At 47.7% G+C, this 16,550-nt stretch overlaps 1 protein-coding gene across 2 annotated transcripts in view; it reads left to right on the top strand.

The window, feature by feature from the left end:
- Nucleotides 1-10,504: 10,504 nt before the first annotated feature.
- The window catches only part of LOC144768247 (targeting protein for Xklp2-A-like), a 124,370-nt gene continuing 118,324 nt past the window's right edge, over nt 10,505-16,550 (top strand). For both annotated transcript variants that reach the window (XM_078651768.1, XM_078651767.1), the window contains exon 1: nt 10,505-10,635. The gene's annotated coding sequence lies outside the window, so the exon portion shown is untranslated. The remainder of the gene's footprint in view (nt 10,636-16,550) is intronic.

Here is a 16,550-nt window from a genome sequence, read left to right as displayed (position 1 = left end):
AGGTTTCACAACACACATATCAGTTTGAGTTTGGGCTGTGGCCATCACAGCCCCACCAACCTTTTCAGGAGGGGACTCAGTTTGGGTTTCTGCTGTTATCATAACAGCTTTGCTATTCTGTTCAGGAAGAGCTTTTGCTAAAGATGGGGCAGAGAGTTGCTCAGCCCTACCAACCTTTTCAGGAAGGACATCTTGAATTGGGGATGTAGCCATTACAGCCCCACTAACCTTTCCATTGGAATTTACCATTTTAGAATGTGTTTCCTGTTCAACCTCAGCCCAGGCTGAGATTTCCAAATCATTACCAAGTAGGCAGTCTACAGGCAAGTTTTGTGACACTGCCACTCTCTTTGGGCCAGTGACACCTCCCCAGCTGAGACTTACTACTGCCATGGGATGATTTGTTTGGATGCCATCAATGTTTGTTACCTGGTATGTGGCACCAGGTAAAAGTTGCTTAGAGGGGACTATACAATCAGCCACCATGGTGATGCTAGCCCCTGTGTCTCTAAAAGCTTCAACTTTCAAACCATTGATGATGGGTTCTTGTCTATATTTGCTCAAAGTATTTGGGCAATCAGAGAAGTTGGCAAACCCCATGCCAGTCTCATAAACAAGATTATTTGGGGATGGGGACCTGGATAGGCCAGGGTCCTCCTGGGCTCCAAAAGTAAACCCACCCAGATTCCTGGGTGTGCTCCCACTTCCTGGGGGATTCCTGCTGACAGTAACAGGAGGTGTTGGAGCTGGCTTTGGAGGTATATTCTCTTTATTGCCATTCTTGGGACAACAGTTGTCTGTTTTGTAATGCCCAACCTGCTTACAGAAATGGCAATAGGGCTTTTTCTCAGTTGAGGAAGTGTCTTGGGACCCACCCCCATTCTTGGAGTTTTGGGGCCCTGGGGAAGTCTTTTCTTTACTTTTATCCCCACCCTTATCTTGAGGCTTGGTAGACTCCTTCTTCTGGTTACTGTCCTGATTCTTAGGCCTAATCCTGGTTCTGACCCATTTATCTGCCCTCTTTCCCAATTCTTGGGGAGAGGTCAAATCTGAGTCCACCAGGTGCTGGTGTAAGAGCTGGTTCTGACAATTACTTAGGATCTGCTCCCTCATAATCAAATTATACAATCCTGTGAAGTCATGTACTTTGCTGCCATTTAGCCAACCCTCCAGAGCCTTAGTAGCACAATCTACAAAATCAGTCCAGTCCTGTGTCTGTGTCTTCTGGGTGTCTCTGAACTTCAACCTGTACTGTTCAGTGGTTAAGCCAAACCCATCTATCAGAACACTCTTCAGGACTTTGTAATTGTTTGCATCCTCATGTCTAACAGTGAGGAGCTTATCTCTCCCTTTCTCTGAAAAGGAGTACCATAAGATTGCTGCCCACTGTTCCTCAGGAACCTGCTGTACCATGCAGGCTCTCTCAAGAGCAGTTATCCACTTGTGGATGTCATCCCCTTCCTTGTGGGGGGGCACAATCTTTGTCAGGTTTCTACTATCATAGGACCTGGGTTTCTCTCTAGGAATATTGCTGCCACCAGTGGCATCTAAGCCACACATTTTCTGTTCTCTTGCCAAGGCAAGTCTAGCTTGAGCCAGGGCTACCTCCTCCCTCTCTATCTGGAGTTTGACGGCCCTCATTCTTGCCTCATGCTCTTTTTTCTGAGAGGGAGTCATTCCTCTCTGAGATTCTCTTGAGGCACTAGAAATATGAGAGTCCCCTGCTGGAGATCTCACTCTTCTATTGCCTGGGAGAATGTTATAGGATCTGCAGAGGTGCTGGCCCTCTCCATTCCCAAGTAGGTTTAAGTTGGCCTGGCTAAGCCTGGCAACTATAACCTGGTTACCCCTCTGATCCTGATTTGCAGGTTCTTCTAAGTCTGAACCATCCTCCTCCTCTTCCTCCTCTTCTTCTTCCTCCTCTGGAGTGGTATCAGTTACAGGGGGGTTCACTCCATCTCCTGACTCTAAGGGAACTGCATTCGCCTTTTCTAAGTCATCCTGTTCTAGAATGGCTATCAGGGAAGGACTGGTGGGACTTCTGCCCCTTTTTAACCCTCTTGAGATGCACAAGGCAACCAAGTCTTTGTGGGTTAGTTTGTCATAGCTGGAAGTTGCCTTGGTAAGGTCAACTGTCACAGAAGCAGAGCCTGAGGCCTTTCCTGTGTCAGACATGACTCTAATGTGGTGTAAGTGATGCACCTACCTACACTAAGTGTTTCCCTACTGTACCTTGCTAGTGAGTTGTAGTCAGGGTGTGCTGATCCCATTAATCTACAACTACTAAGTTCAGTAGAACTTAATATGCTAAGCTTTTGATTTATATGTACCTAAGGTACTTGATGTGATCTTTCAATTTGATAAAAAGATTGCAATGGTAAAACAACAGCAAGCTCAAATCCGCACCGCTGCGCACCAATGTGAGAAGTTGGCCTGTTATATGATGTTTCCAATTCTGGAACCACCTTGTATCAGTCCAAATAACCTCTTATGGTGTCTGGTTGTAAGTCAACCTTGTAGACAAGCTATCTTAATGGTAGCATAGACTAAGCAGCCTTAAAGGCTTAACTCAAGAGGTCGTGTTAAGCAAGCTGTTTTACCAATCACAGTCCTGTAATATCAAATGAAAGGACACCACACAAGTATATATTATAAAAATATATGTATTTATTACTCAAAATAATCCCCAGTACTCTTTATGAATAAAGGGGCACAAGCGTTAAATCAAAAGCACAGTATAACATACAAAGTTGCACAATTATGGATGAGGGCGAGGGGCCACTCAGACCATATACTAAACAAGTGGTATAAGAGATACCAATCGAACAGTGGTTAGGCCTAGGGCCTAGGGAATCGCTGGGAGCAGTCGGGACAAGCAATGCTGAAGTCGGGAAAAGCCAGCGGGATTCGGGTGCAGCGCTGAAAGCGCACGCATGAACCAATGTTAGTCAATGGTGCGTAAAAGTTACACAAATAGAGTTTAAGGACACTTCCGCTGAACCTAGAGGGACAAAACTTAAGACACAGACCCTAGAGGTGTGTACCAGTGTGGGAACACCGGCGTTGCAATGTTACCTCACCCACAGGAAGCGGGTGCACAGGGTCGAAGTAGTGTCGGGTTTCGTCACGCTGATTCTTGGTGCTTGGAGCTGAAGAGGCTGCAGGCGCTGTGAAGGAGAAGTGTCCGGTGGGATCCAAGGGTGGATCGAAGTCGAAAAGTACCTGAAAGCAGAGGGGACAGAGTCTGGGTCACTCAGCAGTGACCAGGGTGGAACCAGGACGGAACCAGGCAATGTCGGGCACAATCAGGTGGTTGTCGAGGAGCTTCTCTCCGCTGTCACGTGGGCTCTGGGGCATCTGCGAAGTCCAGGAGCAGGTCACGATCTGTCCCACGTAGGCTCTCGCCGTCGGCGCTGTCGGCTTCAAGATTGGAGCAAACAACACTTGGCAAAAGCAATCCACGCGGAACGGGAAGATTGCTTCTCACTCGGACCAGGAGGGTCAGAGTGGGGGCTCCTTTTCAGGGGAGCTGGTGCAAATCTGGAGCAACCAGAATCACAAGTCGTATTTAAAGTTTCGTCGGCACAGGGGCCACGAGCCGGCTGGCAAGTGACCGGGCCAACGCGTTGAGCCAAAAGAAGCAGAAGGGCCCCACGCAGCACTCGTCGAGTGTAGAGGGGTGAACTTCGGTGCAAGAGTGGCTCAGGGTTGGGGCTTCTCAAACCCCGGTGTACAGCTTCGAGGGTCACTCGTGGGCTGCACGGTCAGCGTCTCGTGGTCTTTCCAAGATGGCGTGCCCCACGCTTCCGGTCGCCTCCACGGGTCTCAGCTCTGCAGGGACTGTGGATCGGGCTGTAAGAAGGCAGGCAAGCTTGATCTCGTCGATCTCTGTCGCTCGAGTTCCGGCGGGAACTGCAACAAAGCAGACGTCGAGGGCTGGATGGTGCCTGTTTGCACAGGGTGGTCACTCCTTGACCACAAGGGAGATTCTTCAGTCTTCTACGTTGAGTAGGATGTCGAAGGGTCCAGAGTTTTGTTTCTTATGTTTCATCAGGATAATCTGAAGTGCATTGGCACTGCTCCCACTCTTATTCGAATCTGGGGGGCTGGATTACTTGCTAGGTCCCCTCCTATGGGTGGGACCCAGGAAGGGGGTGGATACACCCCTTTCCTTTGATCCAGGCCGTGCTGGGACTGGGGCTGGTGTGCTTCAGAACCGGTTTGACCGGATTATGCAAGGGGAAGCCTTGTGCTCCCCATGCAGTGTCTGGTTTCTTTCAAACCTCCCTGCTACAATCCACTATCTCCTGTCTGGGGGGGTGTGACACCTCCCTGCGACAGGAAACCCTTTGTCCAGGCCCCTTTGGCTGAGTTTCGGTCAGCTTCAGGGGGTCAGACTTGTGTCTGTGGCAGAAGCATCCATTTTGTGGATCTGAGGCCCTTTTAGAAATTAACCGCATTTCAGTAAAGTAACATGTCTTCTCCCTCTAGAGGGGTGGAATGCTATCCCCGTCGCCAGAACTGGTGAGGGGATAGTATTCCAAATCGTATGACACCTTACACGACATGTTTTGATAAAGCCAAACCAAAGTTGCAATATAACCGCGAGGATTATAATGCACTTAATAGTATATGGTATGGCATTATCCTGAAACAGCTTAGGGATTTGTTCCCGACGGCTGCAGACAGGCTCAGCTCATGCTAGAGCTTCATCTCACATTAAACCACGCACTCTGCCTCCAGGATTGATGAGGCCTTTCATAGGAGTGGCTCACAGGTTTATATGTGTCCAGATATAGGTTTAGATATAGGTATACTATATCTAAGCAAGGGGTGATTACACCACCTTACCCCAGCTGAGTGATCAGCCAGTTGTGTCAATTTAAGAACCAGCCAGGGGTGGCAAAAGATATGCTGCAGCCCCTGGTAGGCCTTGGTGGCACCTATGCCCTGAGCACCTATAGTGCATGGTACAGGGGCTGACAAGGAGTCCATTTCCAATTGTGGTATGTACCTAGGGTACATGGAATCCATTTTACAGAGAGAGCAGATAGCCTGGGGCCCTGATTAGCAGGGAACCAGGCCAACTAAGTCAAAAACCAGCTAAACACAGGGCAAAAAATCTGGGGTAACCATAGTCAGGTAGCCACCTTCCTACACACTGCCGCTACATGCCCACCATACTTCTCACTCTGTACGCACCTTTCCCTCGCACTCGTGCTACTTCTCATGCCCCTTCACACACTGCCACTGTACACGCTGCCACAGCATGCATCAGAAGCTCGCAAGCTTGGGTGACATCACCCCTCAACGCTCCTCACAGACCCCGAGTTATGGTAAAGACTGTTGACATTCATCATTACAGATACAAGGGCGCAAATATGAAGTCATCTTCAGACAGAGCGGCGCTTCTGCCCGCAATGAAGGGAGCCTCTGCTCCCCGTAGCTGTGCGCCCCACGCGGCCCTCCACCCCTCAGCTCGCCCTGCCCCGGTATTTCCCTGCACACTATGATTAGGTTCTTCCGCTCCACGTCGCATTCCTGCTAATGCTCTTGTTACGGGAGAAGTTGAGGCTCAGGGAAGCCATCTTGGACCACAGGGCGTGCTCAGCCCCGCAGCCCCTCCATGCACCGGTGCTCGCCTGCTGTGCCTACGATGTGTGCGTGTGTTACCTCAGCGCTGAGAGGCAATGGCTAGCATGAGGCAGGGGTGGAGTGGGTCCCTGGCATTTGCGAGGGGAGGCACGGACAGTGGGCGGGCGGGAGGGAGAAGGCACGGACAACGGGAGGGAGGGCAGGGGATAAACAAGGCACAACAACGGGAAGGGGAGGATAGAGAACATGGACAACAGGGAGGAGGCGGGAACAAATGGATTGCTGACAACGGGAGGAGGGCGGGAGGATGGAAAACGCAGACAATGAGGGGTGTAACTTACCTGCAATGGCAGCGGGGCTGTTCCAGAAAACAACCCAAAAAACAAGACGATCCTCACCGGCAGACGCAGAGACTCTGGAGCAGCAGCAGGATCCACTCGTGCCAGCGTTCACCGGGAAAGAAAAATGGCAGCCGCAAAGCTCCGCAAATTTCGGATTCGGGGGCGTATTCGGCGTTCTAAAAAGGGGCGTGGCTAAAAAGTGGAAAGAACAGCAGGAACACGCCCCCGACTCCGAAAGAGACGGAGCTTCTTTCGAGGGACGCCTCTCTCCTCCAATGGCTGGCCTCCGTTTAGGAAGACAGCCAATGGAGGAGAGACGAGGAGAGAGGCGGGTTTAAGCACCCTACTGAAAGACACTAAATCTCCGACTTCCGGCTGGCAAGCCAGCCTTCGGTCCTCGACCTAAAAAATGTGCCCTTACTTTAGGCTGAGCTAAGAAGTTCTCAGTTTACTCACAAGTTTACACACATCCTCTGGGCTTACCATGCAGTGTATCAGCTCCGTTATTCCTCAAAACGTGACTGTTTTTGTATCAGATTTCTGACCATGCGGGCACATTTTCTTAAGTGTCGACATATTCGTGTGTGTATTCATGCCACCAGTACTGGCAGTAAATATTAATTTGTGTCCATGTTTTTGTTGTCGCATTTAGAGCGCTTTTATTACTGCCGTGACTTCGCAGCGCTGGAATATTCTCTGATTAGATGCAGCCCGGAGTGGGTCGCTCATGTATGATTTGCTGTCGGCTTGGTCTGGGGTTTTTGTAAAGGTGGGGGTTGTCATGCATTGGTGTGCATGAGATCTTTCTGCTCCTGCCACGTGGTAATGGGGGGATCAAGACTGCATGTGCCACCTTCAGCTCTTGGCGGTATCTTACGTTATCTGCTTCATGAGCGCCCGACCCCCCCAAGGCATATGAGTTCCTACCTGAGTGTCGGACGGAACAGGTGCCCGCCTAACACCCCTCTTACCCTCCCCTGTCCCCCCCAACGTGCACCCGTGATTGTGGGGGGGTAAAGTGTAAGAAGAAGAATTTAGTTTAACGAGGGGGGTGGCATTCTTGTGTTTAGTAAAGTGGTGCATCCTTTATATATGCCTACGCACTCAAACTTTTACGTCTTAGTCAAGGTAAATCATCTCAGGCGATTTGAAACGATCGCCACCCCGTCCCGAAAGCCAGGTGCACCCGCAACAATCCTGAACACTGCCCCCTGGATATGCCTGCCATCCATTCACATGTGCACTCCCTTCCGCTGGCCATTCTCAGTCTATGTCAGTGGGGAAAACAGCTCCGACATTATTTGAGCTCGACTTAAAAATGATTGGCATCCTGGGGCATATATACACTGCACTGGGCTACCAGACACAACAATGCCACAGACCCCCATAGTCGAGCGAAGCTCCCTCCTTCCGTGCCACCCACGAACATGTAAGGGAGAGATTGTTTGTGCTTCTTTTCCACAGAGACTGAAGAGCCAAGAGGAGGCTGGGCTCCGACTGCGACAGCCCCAGCCCGCACAGCGGTCCGTCTTAAGAGAGAGCAGGGGTTCAATGTGCAGGGCTTCTTTAACCACGTGCTGGTGGCCCCTAATTGCCCTGTAAAAGAGAGCCCCCAAGCAAGGTTTCTGCACACACACCCTCCCACCCCAATCCACTTGTTCGTGGTTTGTATTTATTTTGGAGTATTTGTATAGCGCTACGTATCTAACAAGCCACTTCTGATTGCTGTCTGTTGCACTTTCATTTTAGGGACGCAGGAGATGGGTAATTCAGTTTATGTCACTGCTCATAAGCCATGTTCGGTATTCCTTGATGTTATGCAACTAGGGTGGAGTAGAGTGGAAACTGCTGTCGGCTTCTGATACCCCATACTTTACTCCTTTCTTCTGCGGTATACTAATGTTTCTGACACTTGCAGCCTGCCCGACTGCGGGTCATATCCCGGAAGCTACAGTGTGTGGGGAGGGGTGGGAGGGGGTTGGGGTTGGGCATTAGGATAGGGTGCGGGCATTCAGAGGCTGGCAAGCCTCTGCCAGAAATGGTCTAATCCATGGGTGCGTGAAAAAAAATGAAGAAGCATCGCACCACTTGCAAAATGTACACGCATTTAGAATGTGTTTGGAAATAAAAAGTCAATCGGCCTCTGAATTAGCTGTTTGTACCCGCAGCTGTTGTTGATATTGTTAAATCTTAAGCTACTGTTGTTTATTCTGTAACTCGTCGGAACCCGCTGTCTATACACTGAAACGGCAAGTAGCGGCTTCTGGGCTGTGCGCGCGTCTGTTTCTAGTTCTACCCCTCGCGGGGCAGGTATTACGGACCACAGGGCGTGCTCAGTCCTGCAGACCCTCCATGCACCGGTACTCGCCTGCTGTGCCTACGATGTGTGCGTGTGTTACCTCAGCGCGGAGAGGCAATGGCTAGCATGAGGCAGGGGTGGAGTGGGTACCTGGCATTTGCGAGGGGAGGCACGGACAGTGGGCGGGCGGGAGGGAGAAGGCCCGGACAACGGGAGGGAGGGCGGGGGATATACAAGGCACAACAAAGGGAAGGGGAGGATAGAGAACATGGACAACAGGGAGGAGGCGGGAACAAATGGATCGCTGACAACGGGAGGAGGGCGGGAGGATGGAAAACGCAGACAATGAGGGGCGATTATCACCGGCAGACGCAGAGACTCTGGAGCAGCAGCAGGATCCACTCGTGCCAGCGTTCACCGATAAAAAAAAATGGCGGCCGCAAGCTTCAAAACATTTTCAGATTCGGGGGCGTGTTCGGCGTTCTAAAAAGGGGCGTGGCTAAAAAGTGGAAAGAACAGCACGAACACGCCCCCGAATCCGAAAGAGACGGAGCTTCTTTCGAGGGACGCCTCTCTCCTCCAATGGCTGGCCTCCGTTTAGGAAGCCAGCCAATGGAGGAGAGACAGAGGAGAGAGGCGGGTTAAACTGCCCTACTGAAGATCATTAAATCTCTGACTTCCGGCTGGCAAGCCACCCTTCGGTCCGAGACCTAAAAACACAATGAGGATCTAAACCATTGACTTACAGTTTGCATGCACTTCCTTGAAGCTGGTAAATAGATCATTGCGCTTTAATAGAAGGATTGCAATTTATGAACAGAAATAAACAAAATTATCTCAGTGTCAAAAGCAGTAGCCCACCTACCTACATAAAATACAAATTTGTGATCTGTAATCAGTGATTGAAATGGAAAAATAGAAGTGCAGGTACTCTGTACTAGAGTACCTGCTTGTTTCTGAGAAGTGAAGGTACTCTCCAATTAAAAGTATTACGATTCCCTTGAGAAGTGCTGGTACTCTCCTTCGCAAAATAAAAAAGTGCCGGTACTCAGTACCGGACCATTAAAGGCACTGTCTGTAATGTAACATGATGTGCTTTGCAGCAGGCATGTTAACCCTCTATGCTACTTTATGAGTCAAAACTGTGATTGGACAAAACACAGAACTCTACCAGAAATGCATTCTGCAACGGCGTTATCTTACTGCTATTATACTCCCGCAAAACTGCTGGGCACACAAAGATCTCTGCAGCAGGTGACTTAAGATATTTTTAACTGCAGCCTCTTTGTAACCAATCAGGTAAGCTACAAAAGATTTGCTGTCACATTTGTCCTTGTTGCAAACGGTGTCAGCCGCCACATTCAAAAGGTAGTGAGGTGGGGCCGCGCACAAGGGGAGAATAATTTTTTTTTATTTCAAACGTACCATAAATTGAAGGCCGCTTCCCGCAGGGTGCTTCTTCTTCCGTGGGGCTGCTTCAGACTCCCTGTCCAATCCCCGCCCTGATTCGCCTGAGCTAGCTAGAAAGATGCCCGGTCAGACAAGGGAGTCGGTGTGTTTTCTCCAGCCTTTTCTCCAGCCTGGCTGCTGAATGCAGCCGGGCTGGAGAAACCTAAGTGCGCATGTGTGTTTTGGTCGGCCTGAGACGGCCGGCCAAATACACAGGTGCACTTAGAGAGTGCACATAGCACTCCTCCTACCCCCTCCCATGCCCCATCCCTCCCTAAACCACCGGATTACACATAAAATGATTATCAAATATCGTTTTCTTTTTTAGCTGCTGGCTCTGCGTTTAAAAAAAAAATAAAGTAAATGTATAAGTAGACAGTCAGACTTGGCTTTTCAAGCCCGGCCCCTTATGATTCCATCACTTTCTTCTGCCATACCTCACCTCCCAATTCATGGGTCCCTACAGTATTTGGTTTCCAATCCCAAAACTGACCATACCAATAAAATACTTCCCCATACTATGTGAAGTTCCAGTGTGCAACAAACAGTCTGTTAATACATTTTCTCAAGAACAGACCTAGGACAGACATGCGGTACCTTCTCGTTATTTCATTTGTAGTTGTATTCAACGAAATGTCTGCCTCCTGCCAGCCTACGCGGTGACGAACGAAACACGTTTCCTAAAACGCTTGCGCGCTGCGCATCTGCCGTCCAATGGGAAGCGACGCCGGTAACTGACAACAGCACCCCTATTGGTCCTGAGAGGACGCTGCTACGGGTACAAATACGAGGCAGGTCGTCGTCCCAAAAAACGTGCTTTCGAAGGACGCCGCGAGACGAGAGAAGACGAGCCGCACTTTTCGTGACCTTACGCGAGTAACGCACCTGCAAGAGGTTCAAGGAGGACGAGCGACCTCTGCACGAACTGCGCGCTTTCCGGTGCACAGACACGTTAGTATTATTATTTTAGGGACGGGGCGGTTCACCTATGAATAATTAGGTCCACCCTAGAGGTTATAAATTGTTAATCCATGTTTCCCTTTCGTTAGTTTTTACGAGGCTTCTCTGTTCATGTGTATTCTACAGAGATATTCGCAACGTTTGGTACAGTTCCCCTATGCCATTGGCCTGGAGTCATGCCTGTGCTGCAGAAACATTCCATAGCAATTAAACTGCTCCAAAGCACGCGCCCCTCTCTGCCATGACTGTCGTGAAACTTTCTAAGATCTTGTCACATTTGTGCATCTTAGAACATTTGTTGCTTTAATGGGCCAATTAATTTCCATTTATTATTTTTTTTCAAAATCTCCCTCAAATATTGGCTTTTATTCCTAAAGATGCCCCGTTAAACCGAAAAATACAAACGCCAGAATACAATTAGCTGTTTAAGAGGTTAGGGCTGGCTCAAAGAATCCTGGGACCACCTGATCGTTGCATGAAGGTGCGCAAAGCCAATAGAGCAGAAAGAGCTTTAGCCTCCCCCCACTCCGTGTCTACGCTCGAGGTGCTGTGGTATCGGCTGTGCAGTGTCTGGAGTCCTAGCTCCGCCACACCCGAGTTTTCACCTGTTTTTAAAAGACCTTTATTGCATACATTTTGTGAGCTGTCTTTTTCACGGTTTCCTGTCCCCTGGGTGCCCACTCTTCCCAGTCTTTACATTTCTTATATTTTTACTGCTACCGTGGGAGAATGAATTTAGTGAAAAAGCATCTTGGGGAGTAGGGATGCCAACTTTCCAAAAGAACTGTTTTGACAATTTAAGATTACGCAAAGGCGTTGCCTTGATGCTAGATAGGGTTGTAAATAAAATGGTATGTATTCATTTGTAACTGGTCTGTTTCCTTCAATTATTTAGTCATGAATTATTTTTGTTCCGCCTTGAACAGTGTTTTCTATTTATATTTGCTGTTTCAAGTATGCATAGAAGTGCTAAATATGCTGGATTTAGGGGATTTTTGCTTATTTTTGTATTGGCTGGTACATCAAAATATCTGGGGTGCCCATAGAAATGTGATCAGCTGGTAATCTTAATCAGACTAAAAGTTTGTTGTAGGATCAGCATACTATTTCCTCCATCCCCCCCCTTAATAGCAAAAGTTTAGCTTGTTTCTGAAATCCCTACGTCAGCTGTCAATACAATGCAGAGTTGCTCCAGGTGTCTGAGAATACATCCTACGGTCTAACAACTCCCTCCTCGTTTTCAATGCTCAACATGCACTCGCACCATTCATCCTTCTCCTAACCTACACTCACTGCGATCACACTGCATTCATGATGTTACCCTGCACCCAAAACGTTCATCCTCTTCTCACCCTGCACTAACACAAGATCACCGCTCAACCTGCACTCACATAGACTCATTGCACTTGTACCCCCTTGCAGTGAACTGATGCCATTCTCCCTGCGGTGACATGAGCACATGGCTCACACTGCCCTCACTCCACTTACCATGCACTTGTGCTTTTCACCCTGCACTTGCACAAGCACACTACTCGTACTGCACTCATGTGACACTTCACTCTCAGCTCGCTCTGCAATTTCATTCAAACAAGCACACCACTTACCATGCTTTAATTCCTCCTATTCTGCACGATCACCTGCACCCAAATTGTCACATAACTCACCCTGCAGTCACTTCTCTCACCCTACTGTGTCACATAGCTCACGGTACATTCACCTAGGCACTCTTGTCACACAGCTCACTTTGCACGTTGGCATCACACCACTCACCCTGCTCTCAAAAAACCCTCAGCCTGCATTCATACGGGCCCCCTCTGTTCATCTTGCCTGCTCAGAGACAAGAGTGTGACTGAACTCCTAGGGAGACCACTCAATTGTAACGATCATTGTCAAGGCAGTATAATATTTGAGTAGTGTATATAGTGGTTTTATTTAGCTTCGCTGCAAGGCCGGTGAAGCAGTAGGGCAAGATTTTCTAACGCAATAAAAGCAGATTGACTAACGGAAGTGTGAGTGGCAGTATGGGTGCAAGTGTGACAGTACAAAGGTGTAGGAGAGATCGTGCGAATGTCTGTTATGCGTGCTGCTGGTCTGGCTTTCTGAAAGTTATTCTTGCCTTATGGACAAGGGCCCTAATAGCATGTGGATGGGATGTGTTGTCTATGGCAAACTGCAGGTCCTGACATGTTTCTATGAAGACACCATTGGCTGGGGAGACTCTCACTGTCTTAACTGAGAAAGCTGCTAGTCCAGTCCTAACCAACGGCAGGGGCACCTCACCTGGCTAAAGGCCCTGACATGATTCACCTACTTCTTTGCAAATGGGGTGGATCCATAGCAAAATGTTTGAAATGATAGTTGAGGAAACTCGTCATAATTTTTCCTGTACTCATTTTATAGTGGGTGTCATCAGCAAAATGCTGATCCTTGTATACCAGAGGGAATTTTTAGTGGTACCCATGACTGTGATTAAAATATCTATGGTAAATTCCTGGCACTGACATTTTGAATGTACTCCTTGGCATAAGGGGCTCACCCAAGAAAAAAATACTTTGGCTAAGATTAGCTGACCCCATTTCAGGAAATGCTCGTCATGTACCATTGCTAGGAGTAGTACTGGCTTTAATGCGGTGCGACCAGTGCAGCCACACCTGGTGGTGACTATGGTGGGGGGCTCAGTGGTACATGTTTAACAGCACATGAACTTGTGCAGCAGGCAGTTTTCAGGCAACAATACCAATGTCAAGAGAACTCTGGTGATGTACCTACTGGTGAGATTGAATTTTGTCTAGTGGCAGTTTTGGCTCGCCTTAAAGTTGCTCATAGGGTTAATGTGCCAGCTGCAAAGAACATATACCATACAGAACGAAGTGTAAGTGAACTAGGAGTAGCACTATAAAAAAAAATTAGTGCACATCGGAGGCAATGGAATGATGAGGTGCACTGTTGGTGAGTGTTGGTGATGGAATTTATGGAGAAGGTTATTGGGGGAGGTGAGCACCAAAAAAGACTATAGTAACAGCTGCCACCAGTGCTCGAGATGGTTCTGGCTTGGCTGCAGTCACGCATGCAGGGAAGGGTCCCCCAATGGAAGGATTTATCTTGGGCTGGGACTTGCCAGCTCTGCATAGGTAGATTCTCCAGCATCGGTGCAGCAATGCATACGTTTATCTCCTTCCTACTGTGCAACCGTGCACTTGCTGATCTTTCTGAGGTGTTGCCACGCACAGGCTTATCTGGGCAATATGACAGACCAGCTGACTTGGATTGCTGCTCCAACCTATCTTCTGTGACCTCGGGACAAGTCGCCATGCTTCCTGTCTGGAAAGGTTTCCAAAGAGACTGAAGGCCCACATGCCCTACGGTATTCAGATCACACTTCAGACTTTATGTTGAAGTCCCACCAGCACCTTGGACCTATTGCACTTGGCTCGTGCTGAACAATCACTTTCCCCATACAAGGTTTGCAGGCTCCTTACCTCAGCAAGCAGACTGGCTTCTAGGTGCCTCAGCACAGGTGTATAGCTCTTCCAGCAAGGGATGAGCATCAGGTGATGTCACCTCACCTTTAGGTAGCTTGCCGACTGGCAGACCTGAGCCCTGTTTGCACAGCAACCCTGAGTACCGTTTTTTTTGGGGAGGGTCGTATAGGACTCTGAACTGGCACATCAGATGGGGTAGCAGTCCCACATTTATACAGCAAAACGGCGCAGGAGGTGTTTCTACAGTTTGCACTGCCAGAACTAGTGTGGTGTGATTTTCCTTTAAAGTGCCCTATCCAGACTGCTCTGCAGACGCAGTCTGCATCTGGAGAGACACTTTTGACAGCAGGCTTGTCAACAACCTGGTGCACCCACAAGAGGCACAAACAGGTGACCTGTTTCTACACCTGGCTGTAATCCACCAACTGAACGTGTAATCAAGGAAAAAGATGCTGTTAAAGAGAAGTGGACCAATGAAGCACTTAGTTTCATTAGCGGCAGCCATTTCTAGTGTTAGTGCCTCGTCTGGACCTTAATGGTATTACCAAGCGATTAAAGACATTGGCCTGGATGTGATATGATGTAGAAACTATGTAGGTCATTTCACTCTCTTCCCACAATACCTTCATTTGTATTGGTATGACCCTTCTGTTCGATTATTTATTGGGTGGTGGAAGAGTGATTAAGACAATAGAAACCCTAGCTTGTAAAGGTGCACTGGTGCTTCTCAGCGGTGCTGCATAGTATTACATTGTGACATGGTCTGCATCAATCAAGATGTATTTGTTTCCAGAGATATTAAGAGACTGCCATTGCCTGCGGTCATGGGAATCCCCAACTACCATAAGTGTAACGAACAAAGCCCTTGAGCCCTCACTTGCCACTGATATGAAAAGTCAAGCAAGTGTAACACCCCTCAGCTTCAGACCCTGTACTAGGTCTTTTCAGGTTAATGAAGAGCGCATCTTTGATCTTGACTCAAAGTTGCACTTGGAAGCAACAGGATGTTCTACTGCGCTTGGTTGGCCTTTGACACTCTTCAGGTTTTGGAGCAGAGGCAGGCCTTGAATATTTATAAAAACTTTCCTTTACTTGCAGGTCTAGTAACTTGAATAAACTACTCGATCTAACTGTAATGTAATTGACCCTTAAACCAGTCTCAAATTGTGTGATCTTAAGTAAACATTTTGTTTTATGGAGTCTCTTTTCATTATCACATGGGAGCACCTTCAAATATGAGTTCAGCATTTCTACTGTAAAAAAAACGTTTACAAGTATTTAATAAACTAAACGGTTACTCCGTGTATGATAGGAATCTATCCCACCTATAGGGTAGACCTGACCCCCTCAGCATGTTTAAAACTCTATTTTAATAAATATATTACTACATGATGTGGTAGTGCACTGTCATTTACAGACCGCACATTTGCCATTAAAGTGGCCACAATTTTTCCCACTAATATGCAGTTTTACTGCTTAAACTGTGTGCAAACAAATGTTATGAAAGTGGGTTTCAGCTAAAATATTTATCATTTGCACATCAGAGTAAAGTGTTCTGATTTTTCATCCTAAATATTTTTTTACCACTCAAATACAAAAATGTACTTTCTTAATTGCTGAAACATTTTGAAATGTTTATACAATTCACTTATTAGCTATTTCAGTGTTTTAGGAAAAGGCCTAATCTTATAGCCTTTAATTTTGCACAGTGAAATTGTCACACAACTCTCTTTACAAAATCCTCCAACTTCAGTCTGAGAGAAGTAAATGTAGGAAGGCAAACTGACTTTAGATCGGTTTCTGAATGCAGAGCAAATGTGGCAGGTTAAAAATGAGAATTGAAGGCATCTTTATTGCTCATTCAGTTTGAGTGAACAGAACATCTATCTGTCATTTTGCCAGAATAGGTGAGTAGGTCCTAAAAATGGCTAGTCCTGATTACATCTGACTTACCGTAGTGAGTGGGTGAGTAGATTTATTGAGGCCTTTGAGGATTCGTTTTAGAGCAACTCTGGTATATTACTACTTCACTTTGATTCTCTGGACTGTTCCGCAGGGTCCTAGTCGGATTCTTCTCAACAGGCCTTTTTACTCCACCCGAGTTAAACTTAATTTGCTGTTGACTTTCCCTTTGAACTTGTTGACATTTTGCAGGCTTAAGCCTTTGAAAGTGAGCAGTAGGATAATTTGTTTTGAACTCTGTATTGCTATTTATTGAATATACAGGCAGACTACATGGCCGCTAACATCATAATTCGTCCTCATTAGGCCTTTCAAAGACTTCCCTGAAACATTCTCCTGTCTTTACTTTTCCAGCAGTCTGATCTGAGGAGTTTATCAAACTATAGATTGCTCTTCAGGGACCTCCTTTGGTGACATTCTCTGTATTGTCAAGGATCGCCTCCCCACATCTTGGCCCCTTTC

This window comes from Lissotriton helveticus, chromosome 7 (assembly GCF_964261635.1).
Source record: "Lissotriton helveticus chromosome 7, aLisHel1.1, whole genome shotgun sequence".
Taxonomy (NCBI): domain Eukaryota; kingdom Metazoa; phylum Chordata; class Amphibia; order Caudata; family Salamandridae; genus Lissotriton; species Lissotriton helveticus.
Note: the sequence above shows the minus strand (reverse complement) of the source record. Positions and strands in the feature narration are given on the sequence as shown.